The sequence below is a fragment of the Nicotiana tabacum genome, chromosome 2, assembly GCF_000715075.1.
Source record: "Nicotiana tabacum cultivar K326 chromosome 2, ASM71507v2, whole genome shotgun sequence".
In the NCBI taxonomy this organism is placed as follows: Eukaryota; Viridiplantae; Streptophyta; class Magnoliopsida; order Solanales; family Solanaceae; genus Nicotiana; species Nicotiana tabacum.
In genome coordinates, this window is record NC_134081.1 from 71,292,917 (window position 1) to 71,307,036 (window position 14,120).

A 14,120-nucleotide genomic window follows, 5' to 3' on the forward strand; every position below is an offset into this window, starting at 1 on the left:
TATATGGATTTTAACACGAATGTTAGTAGAAATTATAGAATTTTGGTAGAAAACCTAGAATTTTATATTTTTGGATTTTGACCACGAAATTGGACATGAAAATTGAAATAAATTATATATTTGAGTTCGTAATGTTATGGGTAATGATTATCTTCGGAAATTTTCGGAATCCGGGCACGAGGGGTGAGTTTATTGACTTTTCAAGAGGAGTTTGGAATTGTTATAAATTGATTAATTATGGGTAATAGAGTATATATTTATGGATTTGCACATTTGTTTGACTAGTTTTGGTGAGACGGGGCATTAGTTTGAGGTGCTTGAGAGGCTTTGGAGCCGGTTATAGAACTTCGGAGCAAGATAAGTCTCCTGTCGAACCTTGTGAGAAGGAAACTACCCCTAGGTGATATTTATTGTTATGTGCAACTAGTTGTGGGTGCTACGTACGCACGAGGTGACGAGAGTCTGTACGTAGCTAATGCATGTTTATGTCCGGGTAGACTTAGGACTATATCATGTAATAATTGAATTATTTGAACTCGTTATGCTGGCTTAATTAATTAAAGTTATAACTGAATTTGGTTTAGCAATAAATATATGTATAATAGGTCGAGTCTTAATACTTTGAGTTGTGGGCGAGTTATTTGAGAAACGGTAAAGATTATATTCATTTTGTGCTCATGTACTTGTGACACAGGATTTTGGGAGGGTTCCTACGGGTTGTTCGTTATTGTAGTTATGTAAATATTATCATTTACCCTGTAAATTCTATTTCATACTATTTAATTTAGGAAAATTTTAATTTTAAAATACTAAAATTAGTAATTAAGTTGATCAATCACTGTTGGCTTGCCTGATGGCGGTGTTAGGCGCCATCACGACCTTCAGTGTATTTTGGGTCGTGACAGCTTGGTATGAGAGCGTTAGGTTCACTTAGGTCTCACGAGTCATGAGCAAGTCTAGTAGAGTCTTGCGGATCGGTACGGAGACGTCTATACTTATCTTCGAGAGGCTACAGGATTGTTAGGAGCACTCCCCTTATTGATTTCCTCATCGTGCGATTTGATTCCTTTGAGGCTTATGCCTTTATTTACTTCCTACTCAATCTTACACGATGTGGGGCGCTTGTTATGAATTGGGCGTCGAGGAGTTGTAGTGGTACTGCAAACGTGGTGCAGGATATTTTTCCTTGCGTGTTCGGGCATGCTATTATCGTCGCCTTGCGGAAGGATGTTCTGTTGTTTCGACTCAGTATCTGTATTCCCTATGGTTTCGATACTGTACACGGATGGCTATGATGTCTATGCGTCATTATCGCACAATGTTGGTGTGACAGTAGGGTTTTTATATGTCGAGGCAGTGAATGACTTGAAAGGAAGATTTCTCAGTGCATGATTTAGAGGTTCAACATTCAATTCCAGCAATGGAAAGGCAATCGGACTATGGATGTTCAGGCCTTGGTTAATGAAGTGACGGGACTTGGTATTTTAGAGCGTGATGGAATTCTCATTTGTGATGTGGTATCGTCATCCTTGTTGGAACATATTAAGGTTTGTCGATGTTATGGTCTTCTTCAATTTGTCTTCGGGGCAGGATGTTGGGAAAGTGGCGCCTAAGAAGCGGTTGTCAGAGATAGCAGAGTGTAATGGTTTTAGAATCGAATTGGTATTTCTAATATCGATGGCTCGAGAAATATAATCTTCTAGGAGGTTTAGAGTTGGTAGCAATTCATTAGTACTGATGCTACATGTATGGATCTGATTTGAGGCAACATTTAGGCAACGAGGTATGAGGAAGGGCATGGCGAGAGGTGTCTCGCAGTGGTTGAATTACTAGCAGGCCAAGTATGAAAAGCGGAGATAGAGAAATTTCTTAAAGGAAATAGTTTGTCTGAAGTGGGAGTGGCAGAGTAGCATATAAGTTCCGTGGTAGGATAGCCACGTACCTGGAGGAAGATTAGAGTTATTTGGGAGGCATGGCGGAAAGTGGCTAGGTCCACATATTATAATTGGAATGGTGGCACTACTGTTCATGAATTTCCGATTACTTTCCGACCAAATTTGGTCGGTCAGAAAACAGTTGGTCGGAAAACTATTTCCGACTGAATTCGTCGGCGATTTCCGACCAAATTAGTCGGAACGTTCAAAAGGGCAGACAACCAAATATTTTTAAATTTCTTACCAAAGTGGTCGGAATTTACCGACCGAATCCGTCGTAATAATATATAATAAAAATAATTATTTATTTAAAATTAAATAATATAAATATATAATTTCCGACCGAATCAGTCGGAAACTACTAATTAAAAAATAAATTTTATTTAACTTCCGACAGAATCCGTCGAAAACCTTTAAATATTAATTATTATTTTTTAAATTTCCGACCGAATCGGTCGGAAATCTGGGAATTTTTGGCAAAATCTGGGCAGGTGTCCGACTGTTTCCGTCGGAAATCAGTCGAAATTTTCTGTAAAACTGGGCAGAATTCTGGCCAATTTTGAGCTACACCACCTGTCAAACATTACAATACAACAACACCAGCAACCAATCAATCATTAACACAACTTAAACACAACCAATCAACCATTAACATAACTTAAACACAACCAATCAACCATTAACCAACAATATAAATTATTAACATAATAAACCAACAATTAACACAACCTAAAACAAAATGCCAACCATTAAACCTAACATTTGTTTTAAAACATCCAAATAGTAGCCCACATTCAAGTTTTAAAACAAAACATAAAGTTGTCTCTAACAATCAAGTTTACCAATCAACCAAAATACCACACCTAAACTACTACACATCAAATTCAGTTTGTTCATCCTCATCATCAGATAAATCATGCCCATGTTTCCTCATAAATTTCTGCATCTTAACAAATGTTCCGAATTGGAAGTCCAATTGTTGCTTCAAATCACAAATTTCCTTTCTCATATCTCCCATTTGTTCTTGATTTTGAGAAGAAGAAGAATTAGCTAAGAGTGGGTTTGGATGACCTGTAGATCGATGTATTCCAAGTTCGTAGACTCTGCCTTTGTTTACTCCACCTGTTGCCTCTGTCCACAATGAAGCCATATCATCAGGTGTTGGTTGAGTTGAAGGAGGCTGAGTTTGTTGCCATTCTTTCACCCGTTTATGATAATCTTCCTGAAATGAAAACATAACTATTATGTAAACAAACTAATATTAATAAACCATAAACAATTATGAAGTTAGTATTTTACATATGTGTCCGAGGCACGCGTCTCCACCCAGTGTTCTCTTGTACCATCCTTCTTCTTTTTCTTGTGCATCTCCTCGAAGACCTCAGCGTGACTCATATCTCGCCCTTTTTCCTTTTCCTTCATAACAAAAAGTATAAGTTATACATTACAAATGTAAAATTCTATATGTAAAACTAAGAAAAGTTTTATAAGTAATTACCAATCTTAGTTTATGGGCCACAAAACTAATCGACCCTCATGTGTGCAATGAGCCACCTTTACTGGAGGCACAGTTTTCCTTTGCTTGTTCACTCTCCGCCTTCCATTCTGCGGTATTCTATTTCTCAAGAAGTTTATTCCAAACATCTTTTCTTAACCAGTCTAGCATTTTGCCGGCATTCCGAACAACGAACATAGTATCTTTAATCCGCTGAGCAACCTTCTTCTCGAAAATACTATTTATTACATTTTGATGCTGAGGATGCCATGTACACTGTGTCTGCAATATAAAAAAGTAACATTAGATGAAGACGATAATTATTAAATAAATGTAATCAATTTTTACCCTAAATTGATTCCATATTTGCTCTCTGATGCTGTACGGTATCTGTCTCCAAGAATTTCACGACTCATGATAAAATGGCTTCATAGAATCCACAACCAAATATGTAGACTGAAAGGATGGCAAAAATCTGCATTAAAGTTAATATATATATAATTAATAAACATCTTAAAGTTTCAAAAGTTTTAATTATAAACAAATATTCGTTAATGTTAACATATCTAAAAGTACATTCAAAACTTAAAAGATAGTATAAGAACCTTCTTACCCATTTTCGTAGGGGACGATTATCAATCGATTATAACTATCAAATTGTACATTCCCTCCAAGATTCTGCCTGCGTCTACTAGATGGTGCAGAAGCAGCACTAGATGTAGTTGGGCGAGAGCCTCCAATATCCAACCTAGATATGCTGGGAATGGATGATGATGATGGACTGGAAGATGATGGAGCAACACTGGCCAACATGAATATGGTGCAGCAGAGACAGCAAATGGAGTAAATCCATATGTGCATAATCCCAACCTAATATTTCTTGGTTCACTAGCAAACTCGGGGAACACCCTATCGAAATACTTCCACGCTTCTCTATCTGACGGGTGGTAGAGAATATCGGGTGGCCTTCCGTGTTCGTAGTGCCATCTCATATGAGGAGCAGAGCTCATTGATGCATACAACCGCTTTAACCTAGGTATAAGAGGTAAGTAATGCATTGCTTTAACTGAAACTTTCTTTTTTGTATTGGCATTTGTGACTTCCTTAAAACGAGGTTGATTACAAAATTTACAGTTCTCTAGAGATGCGTCATCCTTATAGAATAACATGCAACCTTTCTCACAATAATCAATTCTCTCTGATGAAAGACCCAACTTAGAAACCAATTTCTTAGCAGTGTAGAAATCTTTTGGTAAGTCAATGTTACTCGAATTAAGTTCATTTATAAGCCCAATAATAGAATCCATGCCCGCTTGGAAAATAGAACTATCTAATTTAATACTTAGCAATCTAACCGCAACAGACAACTTGGAATGCACTGAGCCTTCATACAATGGACGACTAGCTTCCTCTAACTGTTCATAGAAACGCTTAGCCCCATCATTTGGTTCGGATTGAACCCTAGGAAACATCCCAAAAGCACCCCTCATTATTTCATTGTATCGAGATTTTTCAACATTACGCTCCGCAATGGGGCTACCCTCACCACCAAAAAAATTATGAAAGTTAACATCATCTAAACTAGCATGATTCTCCCCGTGAACAGTCCATATGTAATAATTTTCTACAAACCCTTTTCTTGTATAGATGAACTTTAACTTCATCTAATTTTAATAACTTAACACACTTACATTTCATACAAGGACACCTAATCCTTCCTCCAATAAGAAAATCATCAAGTGTTTGAGTCTTAGCAATAAATTCAGCAACCCCTTCAATAAATTCATCCCTCAACACCGCACGATTAGGATGATTCCTATTATATATCCATCTACGATGCACAAATTCCATCTACATAAATAGAAATCTAGAAATGAGATATTTAAAATAATTTGATTAATTTAAGCTGGTTACAAAGTTATACTCTTTCAAAGGTTCGTTTTAGATATAGACATATCATTGTGTCAAAACACTTGAATTGATATATTTTATTTTTTAAATTAATATTTTTTAACACTCGAAATCTCACATTAATCCATATTCTAAATAATATAAGTTTTTAAATATAATAATTAAATTTGATATCTTCTTAAATGTTCATATAGTCCAAATTAACTAATGATTTCTCAAACAAAAAAAATAGTCGTAATTAATAATTATTTAAACTATTTCAACATATAAAAATTAAAGAATTCAAATAGAATATAAAAATTGACGCATTTAATTAAAGAGCATAATTGTTTAATATAAAGTAAAATGAATTCAAATATTTGGGATCTATAATAATAATTATGCAAAAAATAATGGACTAATCTACACAATAATTTAATAATTTAATGGATGAAAATGATAATAGATTTCAATTAAACTTAATTCCATGAAAGTCAAAAGATATTAAAAAAGTTAGGAGTAAGACATATTGTCAAAAGTAGTCAACTAGCACTAAGAGTTTTAATAGATTCTTCATACTTTCTCCTCTTAAAATTAATACCCTCCCCAATATAATCAAATGTGATGAGTTGCTATATATGTAACAACTGTACAAATTAGTTAGCAAAATTATTTAGTAAAATTATCCCCAACTTGGTAATGTTATCTTCAAATTAGTATGTAATTTACCAACATATAACTTTAACATATAAATTTAATTTAGCAACATATAACTCTAAATTACCAACATATAAGTTTAACATATAACCCTAAATTACCAACATAGAACTTTAACATATAACTCTAAATTACCAACATATAACTTTAATTTAGCTACTAACAATAGTCATAGATTTACTTTAACTAACACCAATCAATTTTTACAAACCAAACTAGGAAAAATTAAATAAAATCAGTGTATTTTAAAAAAATAACAAAGGAGGGTGAGGGAAACTTACCTGGCAGTGGAGGGTCATCGACGGAGCTGCAGCGGGGCGGCGTCGCCAGTGAATAGGGGTGGGCATCGGCCTGTTCGGTTCGGTTTTCATGAAGTTCGGTTCGGTTTGTTCGATTTTCGGTTTCTATTTGGTGCACCAATAACCGAATCAAAATTAGTTCAGTTTTTTCGGTTTTTGCTAATTCGGTTCGGTCGATTTTTGGTTCAATTCGATCGGTTTGGTCTTGTCGTATTGATCTTTTAAATTGGATTTTTTTACTAACAAATATGTCTAATTTCATGTTTTAGTGCAACTATAACTCGAAAACGCAATACTTATAAAGAGTTTTACATTGTTGGTCATTAATAAAAAGAAAATATTGTTGTGCTCTTGTGCAAAATTACTTTAAATGCTTAATTATGTCCAGATTGTGTAATAGCAAATATTGTTTTGCTCTTGTGCAAAATTACTTTAGATGCTTAATTATCGGAAGTAAGATGACTCTGGCAAATCATCACCAGTGCATATTTGAAGCCTACCACTCAAATTTTATAAATAACTTCATATATTATGGGAACAAAATTCCATATTCAAGGATGCTGCTTCATGAGTATAAAATAGCGAAGGTAAGAAGCATTGCATTTTACTCCTTCGTTGTTTTCACTCTCTTTTTTGACTACTTTGTCGTGGAAAAGTTGGGCTTGCCAACTTAAGAGCAGCCAAGAGAATAGGACGCATATTAGAAAATTTTCGATTTTTCGATTTAACCGAAAATCGAAGTTGTAAAATGGAACATCGAACCGAACATCGAAATTATTGAAAACAGAAACTGCAAACCAACCGAATAACCTGAAAAACCGAAATCGAATAAACCGAAATTTACGGTTCGGTCGATTTTTTCGGTTCGATCGGTATTATGCCCACCCCTACTGGTGAATGGCACTGGTGATGGCAGCGACAGATTGGGTGGGGGGAGGGAGAGGGGAGGTTTGAGTGTGAGAGAGAGAAGAGAGAAGGAAGAAAACAGGGAAAGAAAAAAGAAAGGGGTCGGGGGGTTTTAAAATTATATTCCGACCGATTCGGTTGGAAAATAGGTCAAATAGTCAAACCTCATTTTAATAAAAAATTTCAACCGAATCGGTCGCAATTTTTTTTTGTTTTGTTTTTTTAATTGTTTCCGACCGAATTGGTTGCTAACAGTTACACGGTATTTTCTGCCAAAATTTACGACGGATAAAGACGGAATTTTAATCGTAATTATTATTAAAAATTGAAAAATATATTTTTATGCAATTTCCGACCAATTCCGTCGGAAATTTGCGACTACTTTTTTCGGTCGGAATATGTCGGTCGAAAATTGGCCGTTTTTAGTAATGTGGTTACTGTATGGAGAAAGATTGAATATGACAGAAAGGAGTTTGCTTGAAGTGAAGAGGGGTGTGAATATTTAATTATCATTTCGGATGCAACATGACTTTGAGTTTGGAAGGTATTGTTGAACTTTCAATTGATGTCAATAGGGAAGGAACAGACTTGTACAGCTGGTGGACGAGCATGGGCTCAGGAGGGTTTACTGAACTCGTGGTAGTTGTACCCGGTGCAACATCGTTGGAAGATGTCGGCATGGTATACCACATGTGGGTTATCTCCTATGAACAATTTAGCAATTGTGTGATTTTGATGAGGTTTTTACGAAGGGTTCTACTTACTACCCAACAGAAGGTCGAGTATGCGATTGTGGCCGATAATTCGGAATGTTTCATGAAAAGCTTTATAAAAGACTTCGAGAAATTTGGCGGATAAACGGTGCGAGATCATAGTAATTGAGGAGGAGGAATCATTGTGAGCTCTACATTATGTGATGGTAGCTTAAAGCTAAGTGGGGGAGCCCACTGTCTACGATTAGATCGCGTGGTTGTCTGCTTGTGCGATTTCTAGTTATCGATGTATTGGTGGATTATTTATGACAAAGAAAAAAAAACATCAGGAGTAATTCGAGCAAGGAACTTGATGAATGTGTGCTATACTTCGCCTCATCGATTCAGGTGCAGGTTTTGGGAAGACTCAGAGTTTATGCTTCTTGTGGGTGTAATGTACAAGGAAAAGAATCTAGCCGGTTGCTTCTTTGAGAGGGTGTTGATGCGCTAGCAGAGCGTTGTAGTTTATTTATATTCGGGACTAGGTCAGAGTGGGTGACTCTCAATAACGATCCTAGTGGGTTCAAGAATTAAAGTGCAGTGCTTAAGAATTTCGGGTCCGTTGTGTGGTTAAAGACCAAGTTTTTGCAGTAGATTACGAACAGAACTTGGAATGTTCTATGTTACCATCGGGTATGCGGTACAATATCGGAGTAAAGGAAGAAATAGATTCAGATTCGCGGAAGGTCTTGCAGAACGGGTGTGCCAGTTGGAGATGCTATTGTGCGCATAAGGAGAGTATAAGGTAGCTTATGAGTATTGAGACGATGTGATCTCGTGATGTGGGTCACTCGGGATGAGTGCGGTTTTGGTTTGTTACGTTTTTGAATGGAGCTATTATTATTTCTAAGGTGGGTCGAGAGTAAATTGGAAAAAGTTAGGTCGGTTAGTAATGGTTGAACAAGCATGATTATGGCAACGATCAGTTCCTTTAGCGCGTAAAGGTATACATGTGGTTTGGGGTTGTACGCGCGGGCTTGACAACCACCACAACTTGATTGATCTGGGTGGTATTTGATTCAAATAGCCTTGCGGTGTAAATGGATTCCGGAGGAGTCATGGCGGTTTAGATCGCGACTTGAGGTTTGTATTTTTCTGCGGTTTGGGAATTCAGTTACGCATTGTATTGGCTCTTCTGAAATAAGATGAGTGAAAGGTTTCTAGCCAATAAAGTGTTTATTATACTGGTAATTCAGGGGTTATGATGAATTCTTGTATTCTCGCGTAGCGGCATGATAGGTGCAGTGAGCGGCATGAGAATTTTAAAGTTGAGGATCAAGGTTGCGGTTCGGTGTTGACAATAATGTTATGAGCTCGGATGAGCAAATGAGAATTCAGGTGTTCAGAGTAAGCTGGCATTTTCTTTAGTGTCACCTGAGAATGGTGTCTTGTGTAAGAGGCTTGTGTATTGATTTGTGGATTCTTGATTTGCTTTACAGAATTAGAACGATTGGTGGTATGGAGGTACAAACTTTGCTACCTGGTGCGAAAGGTCGTAGGAGCGTACCCCACGGGGAGATTTTTATAAGGGTGACAATGTTAGTCACTCGATTGTTAAAGATTGAAACCAAGTATGGAGATTTTTGGTACTATCATTAATGTGATAGTTTAGGCTTGGAAGGTGCTCTATTCCCTTGGTTGTGAATTGTGGGAGTTGGTCCGGAGTGGATGGTTGCTCGTGTGTGTCATGAATGGGGCCATTGTGGATCCTTGGAAGGTTATTGGCCCAGTATGGTATGATCATAATCGATTTGAGGTCCGTTGGTGGGTCCAATGTGAATGTGTGCTCACGCCAGGTCGTATGTGTTCATTCGTCATAGCATTACTTACGGAGGAGTCATCGGGCATTGGATGTTATTCCCATTGTTAGCTATTTCATGTAAATCTCTATTGTGCCATGTGGGTTGTGAAACGGCTTGATTATTCGCACATATGTCAAGGTCCTATGTAGCTTGTGGTGTTATATGAGCAGGATGACTGTCGAGATACAAGACATTTATTGCACCTTAGTTGTGCTTGGGTTTCGTAGCGTATGGCGCTATCCGTCTCCCCAAGATCTGTATTATGCACTTGGCATGCTTGTGATCTATATTCGGGCATTTCGTAAGTATAAGCATTACGGCTTGATGTGTGTGTTTTCTTCTTGATTGTTATGTGCGGATCGGGTGGCACGCCGCCACGGGTATATTGTTTGTATCGGGTGGCACGCCGCCACGGGTATATTGTTTGGATATGGTGGCATGCCGCCACAGGCATTTTGTGTGGATCGGGTTGCACGCCGCAACAGTGTCATATTGGATCGGGTTGCACGTCGCAACAGTGAGATGTTGAGCATAGTTCCTTACATTTATTTTGTGTACCTTGTTTTTCATCCCTGAGGTAGGTCCATATCATCTATTTGGCCGTTTTATTCGTTACGCATGCTGGGTAATTCCACTATGAGTTATATTTGAGTGGTGGCTTATTGGCGCTTTGATGGTGCTGCATAAGATCTTGGTCAGTGATTGAGGTAACTCATTGCCTGAGCAGTTTGTGCTGGGTAAGAAGAGATTATTGGACCTGAAATTAGTGCAATCAGATGTATATAAGGTACATTAAAGATAAAATATCGTAATTCAGTTCAGAACGAGGTAATGGTCCTTGTCAGGAGGAGAGGCTCCATGATTTATTGATTCGGTAGGTGGTTATGAGTTTCTACACGTCTCTTTCGTCGTGGCAGTATTGCGAGAATTGAACAGGGCTCACACGTGTTATGAGACGTATTGCGGGCATCAGACTCGTGAAATTTCAGCAGTTGTGGTCGGATGATGTATTATGGGCATATGAATTATGCGGTGCATGGTGTGAAATCAGCAAAGGTGTACGATCATGTTTTGGTACAGTGTGTACTGTTTGATACGGTGTTCGTATGTTAGAATCAGGTTTTGTAGAGAAATTCGAAAGTTGAAATTTGGTTCTAAAGCTTGTTAGCTAAGGTTATAAGGGGGATCTTTAGTCTGGCTCGAGCTAACATGCTCAACTGGGTAGTGGTGGCACGAGTAGGTACACAAGGTGTTGAACAGTGATTTTGGTAAACTCCAGAGCAGTTCTTATCACGTTCGAGAACGAACGTATGTTTAAGCGGGGGAGAATGTCCCTAGCGCGTCGTTCGGCGGTTTGACGCCTTGCGTAGCTTCACTTCAGGTATTATGACTTGTACGTGTGGTCAGAATTAAATGCTGGGAAGTTTGGAGTTAATTTGGAAAGAAAATTCTAATTTCGGAAGCTTTAAGTTGGAGGAATTGACTAAGGTTTGACTTTTGAGTAAACGACATCGGAATCGGGATTTGAAGGTTCCAATAGGTTCGTACGATTATTTCGGACTCGGCCGTATGTTCGGGTTGAGTATCGGATCACCCGAGAGCATTTCAGTGCCTATTATGGAAGGTTGGCATTTTGAAGGTTTAAGAATTTCCTAAGTTTGGTTTGAGGTGGAATTTGATGTTGTCGATGTCTGTTTGGGATTCCGAGCCTTGAAATAAGTTCGTATTGTGATTTATGACTTGTGCGCAAAGTTTGGCGTCATTCCGGAATGCTTTGGTATAGTTCGGACGCGTTCGTCGAAGTTTGAAAGCTTGAAATTTTAAAGAAAGATTTCGATCGTCGATTCGTAGTTTCGATGTTGTTTGGCGTGATTTGAGGCCTCGACTAAGTTTGTAATGTGTGTTGAGACGCGTTGGTATATTTGGTCAGGGTCCCGAGGGCCTCGGGTGGATTCCGAATGGTTAACAGATCTAATTTGGACTTGAAGCATTTGCTGGAACTCTGCCTTCTAGTGCAATTGCACCAGCGGAATTTTATTCACAGGTGCGAGCTCGCAGAAGCAGCCAGGCGTGACTGAGGCAGTGGTCGCAGAAGCGGAGTCACACCTGCGACGGGTCAATCGCAGAAGCGAAAAGTGAGAGGGAGGGCTGCTTCGCAGAAATGGCAGTGTTGCCGCAGAAATGAGTCCGCAAAAGCAGACCTTTTATCCGCAGAAGCGAGGGAAGCTGCAGAAGCGAAGGGGAGCATCGCATCTGTGAGAGTGCATATGCGGCCAAGTGTACCGCATATGAGAAAATGTCGCTGGGTAGAGTTGTTTTAAGAACGGGATTTGGCCCTTCTTCTTTCATTTTTCACTTGGGTTGGCCGAATTTGGGGAGCCATTTTGAGGGAATTTTCATCAAGCAACACAAGGTAAGTGATTCTCACCTATTACAAGTTAAATACATGGTTTATATATGGATTTTAACATAAAATTAGTAGAAATTGTGAAATTTTGGTAGACAACCTAGAATTTTGGATTTTGACCACGAAATTGGACATGAAAATTGGAATAAATTATATATTTGAGTTCGTAATGTTATGGGTAATGATTATCTTTGAAGATTTTTGAAATCCGGGCACGTGGGCCCGAGGGGTGACTTTATTGACTTTTCAAGCGGAGTTGGGAATTGTTATAAATTGATTAATTATGGGTAATATAGTATATATTTATGGATTTGCACATTTGTTTGACTAGTTTTGGAGTGACAGGCATCGGTTTGAGGTGTTTGAGAGGCTTTGGAGCCGGTTATGGAACTTCGGAGCGAGGTAAGTCTCCTGTCTAACCTTATGAGAGGGAAACTACCCCTAGGTGATATTTATTGTTATGTTCAACTAGTTGTGGGTGCTACATACGCACGAGGTGACGGGAATTCGTGCGTAGCTAAAGCATGTTTATGTCCGGGTAGACTTAGGACTATATCATGTAATAATTAAATTATTTGAACTCGTTCTGCTGGCTTAGTTAATTGAAGTTAAAACTGAATTTGGTTTAGCAATAAATATATGTATAATAGGCCGATACTTAACACTTTGAGTTGTTGGCGAGTTATTTGAGAAATGGTAAAGATTATATTCGTTCTGTGCTCATGTACTTGTGACACCGGATTTGGGGAGGGGGGATCCTACTGGTTATTCGTTATTGTAGTTGTGTAAATATTATCATTTACCCTGTAAATTCAATTTCATACTTTTTAATTAAGGAAAATTATGATTTTAAAATACTAAAATAAGTAATTAAGTTGATTAATCACCGTTGGCTTGCCTGACAGCGGTGTTAGGCGCCATCACGACCTTTAGTAAATTTTGGGTCGTGACTTTTTTTGGTAAGTAAAGATTTTATTTACCAAATAATATTTACAAAACAGAAGAAATATATAGCAAATATACACTGGACATACAACTTCAGGTGTATCGACTTCACTATCCTACTTTAACTACCGGGATATAGATCTAATGCTAGAATACATCACTTAAACACACGGGTAGTAATCTAACTCTTGCAAATATCTCGCTAGCTTCTGCTTCCGTTCTTCTCTACAGTGTATTTATTGAACAATAGCTCTGATCAACACTGCTGCATTTCTACTCTTAGCTTGAAAGATTCTCAAGTTTCTCTCCTGCCATATGTGATATATGGATCCTGCTAAGCTCATTCTGTAGACTTCAGCTGCTGCATTCTTTCCCCTATAGTTTGTGATTGCCTATTCTATCTCATGTTGCCAGCTCTTAGGTAATCTTTGTATGCCTTGCCATTGTAACAGTGCTCTCCATACTTGCGTAAAAAAGGTACAATTTAAGAACAAATTATCAGTGTTCTCTACTGTAGCATCGCATAAAAAGCAACTCATATCTTCTAAGCATCCCCACTTTGTTAGCCTCTCCTTTGTAAGCAGTTTGCCCTAAGCTGTCAGATACAGACTGAAAATCCACTTTTGAGGGGCAGCATTGTTGCATACTAACCTTCTCCAGTTGATCTTCTGAAAGTCACCCCTTAACTTCGAGTATATGTCTTTAATGAAAAGCTTCTCAATTCTTTGTACCTTTTCCTCAGTCCAGCCGAGTGCCTCAAAGTATTTTCCTGCCTTCAGTATCTTTTGTACTATCCAAGAGGCTTTCTTTGGTTGAGCTCCTCACACTGTGCCTTGTTTTTCATAGTAGATATGAACCCATTGCACCCACATCTTGTCTTTCTTCTTACATAAGTTTTACAAGAGTTTACATACAGCTGCCTTGTTCCATGTGATCACATCAAGAATGTTAGGACCTCCTGCTGATCTAGGAA